Below are 5,185 nucleotides of genomic sequence, written 5' to 3' on the forward strand. Positions count from 1 at the left end.
AAAAATGGCACATACATACATATATGAAAGAATGCCCACAGGCGACGCCTCTAGCCATTGTGTATCACAACTTTAAGTTATCGATGCAAATAATCTCCCCCCCCCCCTTCGCCAAATCTTGGCTACGTCACTGCATTCATACATACATAGATTCATACTTCAGGTGGTAAACAAAAAAGTGTTGTCATGCTTGCAGATTTTTTTAATATCATATTTTTCTTTAGTATATCATTTGGTCTGGTTGTAACTCATAAGCGTGGCGCGCTTGAAAACCAAGCAATTTCATTGCAAATTAGAGCGTAAAAGGGTATGCAGTTAAATTTGATATCACCAAGTGCATACCTATTGTCTCAACATTTGTAACTTGATTTAAGTCAGCTCTAAAGTACAAACTAAGAAGTAGATTTGTGTTAGAGATGGCTGCTTGAAGCTTAGCTCGTTAATAAATTATATGTAGAATTAAAAAATTTCGTCTACACGGTTGACTTTGTTATGTTAGTGTTAAATATACCAATCCTTCTAAATTTGGCTTAAAATGATTCCAGATATATGCCGAGTGGCCGTATAACTTTCCGGGAGTTGACGTTCACACGCCTGGTGTAGATATTTAAACTATAATCCCGTAACGTTGCATTGATATAATACCACATCTCAGTATTCTAGATAAATGCTTCCAGATGTATGCATTATGAGAATTTAAAATCATATCGGAATTTGCGCGGCTCCTTTTCCATTAAATCTGAATTCCAGTACCCTACCTAAATATTTCGACCTGCCTTCGACCCCTGAATCCGAATATGGCATAACTTTTCGCAATTTACTAGAAATTTTCAGGGTGTGCGAGTCAAACAGACCTCAGATTCGGATTCAGCGGGTCGAAATACATATCGGTAAGTGGGTAAAGTTAAAAGCTTTTATGGAAGATGCCAATATATATATACATATTTATGAATTATGAAAGTTTCAATATGTATTTGAGGTGCCACATCCCCTTTTTGTTTTAACCCTATGGTCTTGAGATGTTTGCACTAGGTGTGCAAAATATGGTTATTATCGGTCAAACGGTTTCGGACACAGCCCCGTGCATACCTAGATACAAACATAAATGAATTATATATGTAAACATAGATATAAATATATATGCACTTATGGATAATCCAAAAACTTCTAACGGTATAGCGGTTAAAAAGTTATCGTACACTTAGTATTTATTCGCAAGGAAGATTATAAAACACCTCTATATTAACTATGTACATATGTCAGACTTTTAGTATGTTTTTCAAACGTAAATCCCGAAATCCCGCGTCTCATCTCTAATATGTATCATATAAACGCACGGCAAGCCCTAACGACAATTTGTTGTCAATATCACTGACAGCTGCTGACGGCAGAGTGTAATGCAACTTGTGGGACTTCAATTGTTTCAAATTAATATTCAAAGAATTGAATATATTTTATTATAACTATGCACTTAAGGTAGAAGTATGATCTATGTATTTATATATGTATATTAGATTGGGTCACTCAAAAAGATTGGGAGTTAAACCCCCCTAACTCGAAAGCTTACTTTAAGGGAGTTAGAGGCATAAAAATTGAATTTCTTGGTGAGTCATAAGAACAACAAACCCGTCTTCAACAGATAATATATCGCTAAAGGGAATATTTATAAGTACTAAACACTCATCTAAGTTCCTGTCGACCTAGAGAAACCCTTAGTTTACCAAATTTTAATAAATATATTTCTACTCTTCGGCCGCTGTAGTGTAGCGGTTAGCAGTGCTCACTACCATTCCGCAGCGCTGGGTTTGTGCCCAGTTTTCGACCAACTTAAAAAAAAAAACTTTAGTTTTTTTCTAATAGCGGTCGCCCCTCAGCAGGCAATGGCAAACCTCCCAGTGTATTTCTGCCATGAAACAGCTTCTCATGAAAATCCGTTTTCCGTTTGGAGCTGGCGTAAAACTTTAGGTCCCTACATTTGTGTAACAACATCAAGACGCACATCACAAATTGGGGGGAAAGCGCGGCCAAACACCTAGCAAAAAGCGCAAAAATATTAATACTATTTCTTAAAAATATATTTTAAGTGATATATAAACTTTGAAATCAAGTCATAAAAAAATTTAAGAAGAAATTTTAATTTTGGCTGTTTTCAAGTAAATTTAAACTTTTTGTTTATATGGAAACCAACCCCGTCTAATGTAAATTCTGCATAAGCTTAGGCACTTGCTCGCCTGGCTTTTCGAAGGCAAACAGGTGTAAGCTAATGCGGCGGAGAAGTTTCAAGAGTGTAAATAACAATGAAATTTAAAGAAACAGTTAAATTAATTACTAACAGGCAGGAAATAAAAGCGCTGTTTTTTATATGAAAATAACTCACCTAGCTTTCGCTTCGCTTAAAATATGTTGATGTCGTTTATTACGTTCTTTGCTCCTTATCTTATCAGGGTTTAATTTGCAGCATTCCAGAGTTTTGAGGTAAGCAATTCGATTTTTTAAATATTATTTTGCATTATTTATTAAAGCACATATATATGTATGTAATATGTAAGCGAAGGCAAGTACGTAGATTTTTTTACACAAAAATATTTTATTCTCTCTTAGATTCACATAGAAACGCATTTAATAGTTTTTAATCAAATAGTTATTTATTCGCAGTATTCACATAATTTGTGTACGTGCATCTGTATGCAAATGTAAACATTTATAAAATACTAGTATTCTCACTGATCTCACTGATATTGGCGCTACCGGCACTCACATGACCTTTATAATATTTGCCTTGTTTTATTTCCAATTCATTTTGGAATGAATACATTTTTCACAAAATCGCTTTCAAAGATTTCTGCACTTATACTACAAACATGTATGTATGTACATGTACGCATATGTATGTACGTATGTATGTATGCACATTTAGAATATAATTTCTACTAATTAAGGTGTTTACTTCCTTTCAAACCCTTCTAATCATTGACCATTCACTTTGCTTATGCAATAGCCGTTGCCGTTATAACAAAACCTACTAGCTTCCGTTAATACACAATTTTTCAATACACAAACGTTTGCACTTATGTACATACTATGTATAAATAATAATAATGATAACTTTAAATTGCGTGCATTCGGTTTGCTACTACCAAAATACGTTTAGCTACTAACTGAGTCACACAACGCCTAATAAAAGTCATGTTCAGTTTGATGTTCGAGGCATAACGTCAACAAATGATCGAGCGAACAACCCGCTCACCATATGAAAATGTATTTATGTACATATAAAGGTGTAATTGCGTGAGTATCTCATATGTCAGAGTGTTTGCTGCCTTTATTTATAATAGCGCACAGCTGATTCAAAACGCGCAAAATAATACCTATCAAGTACTAAATACTTCACGCTGCATGCTTGGAACGCCTCCAAACCTAAATATGTACGACTGCAAGCATATTGACATATGTATACAATGTACTATGTATTACACGCTTACTACAGATCGCGTCTTGGTTGGGTTAACTTGGCTCAACTGTCTGCTTAACTAACTAAATGTGTTTGCGCTTCTACGTCAAGGTAACATAATCAGCGAACTGACGTCCAAGTCAAACAGCTGAGTTGCTGAAGGTACTCGAATTCACCTGACATTTAAAAGTGTACTACTCAATTAATAAAAAGAGGTTTGAGTAAGTATGTGTGTATGTACATATATTTAAGTGAGAGTGATCGTAAAACAGATATGGTAAGCAGCGTTGCCAGGTTGACGTTTTTAACATTTTGTATCCTGTTGACGTTTGGACGTTTTTTGTGTAAAAAATTACGTTTTCTAACTTCCCAGTAATTTTTCTTTGTTACTAAATCTTGCGAGAAGAACTGATTTTGAATTATTTTCTTAATAAATCTTTACAATCTTTGTGATTTGCTGCAGTTGCTTCAAAAGATTTTTTTTGGATTCTTGGACTAAGGATCCCGTGTTCAAAGGCTGGTTGTGTAAACACTTGAGGTTACGAGGCTTGCTGTAATGTTTGCAATTGCACATTAAAAGCCGAATCAGGTAGAGCCGATCCATTGCAGCAGGCAAGCTCGCAAAAGCATCAAAAAAGCTGTGCAGCATAAAACGTCAGAAAAAAGTAGGCGACTTTTTTAAGACTTCATTGAAATTGTACTGAACGCAAAAAAAGACTGAAATATTAGGTTCATTCAATAACTTTTCCAGTAAGTACTTGCAGCGAGAGCGTAAATGAAAAATAGAGAGTAAAATTGAGAGCAAGAGAAAATTTTCAGAAAAAGTTATTGAACGCAAAACTAGTAAAAACTTGCAACTTAAGCCATTTTGACACTTTCTGACGGTTAAGTTTCGGCGCGCAATTTTCTTTTTAATTGGGAATAGTTCCCATCGTCATAAAAGTAAAAAAAAAAATATACAATAGATTTGAATTTTTTGTCCATATTTTCATTTCACGAATTATGTTTCATCAAATCATCCTCTTAAACAGTTTGTTTACATTTGAATTTGAAACATAACCTTACTTTTGGACTCCTGCAAATTCCTGCTAGTAAAATTTTTACTTGCAAGAATTTGCAGCTCTCTCGGGTTGTTACGCCCTCGAATTCGCTCCCTCTTGCAAATATTTTGGGTTATTGAATACATTTCCAGTAAAAACTTGCAAGTAAAGTAACAATTCGTAACAATTTTTTGATATTGATGGACCTATTGCTATGCTCCTTCTTAGCCGAACGTAATTTAGCATTTTCGACAACCGAGCCCGATTATTTAGCCCCTTTAAGCTTGCACATTATTGCCCTGAAATTTAGTGAGCTAAAAAATCTAAAAAGAAAGTGGAAAATCCAGCTGAAAATTTGCAGATAGTTTATAATTTTTGCACAATTTTTGTGGATTTATATTTTGTTTGTTAATGAACTTGGCTTCTATGGAAAAATAATAAACTTTAAATAAACGAAAGAGAAACAGCCAGAATCGATCAAAATGTTGATGACTTAATCAGCTGATCACAAGTGTATGTATAAAATGATTTTTATATTAACGATCTCAAACCAGTTTACAATGAATTTTAAATGTGCTCTGTCGAAATGATATTTTAATATACTTTACGTACATATCGAGCTCTAACCGCCAAAATAACGTATTAGACATTTTTTTTTTAAATGTCGCTTACGTTATTTTGGGGCTCGATATGT

General features: G+C 34.3%; 1 protein-coding gene across 1 annotated transcript in view; it reads right to left on the minus strand.

Annotated features, from left to right (window-relative positions):
• Positions 1-2,731, minus strand: part of LOC118746549 (transcription initiation factor TFIID subunit 11-like) — a gene marked incomplete in the record, with an annotated part of 121,739 nt that extends 119,008 nt beyond the window's left edge. Inside the window, 1 exon segment of the mRNA XM_036480394.1 lies at positions 2,379-2,731.
• Between the last annotated feature and the right edge of the window lie 2,454 nt (positions 2,732-5,185).

Source organism: Rhagoletis pomonella, unplaced genomic scaffold (assembly GCF_013731165.1).
Source record: "Rhagoletis pomonella isolate Grant_MI unplaced genomic scaffold, Rhpom_1.0 Rhpom_scaffold_00010, whole genome shotgun sequence".
NCBI lineage: Eukaryota > Metazoa > Arthropoda > Insecta > Diptera > Tephritidae > Rhagoletis > Rhagoletis pomonella.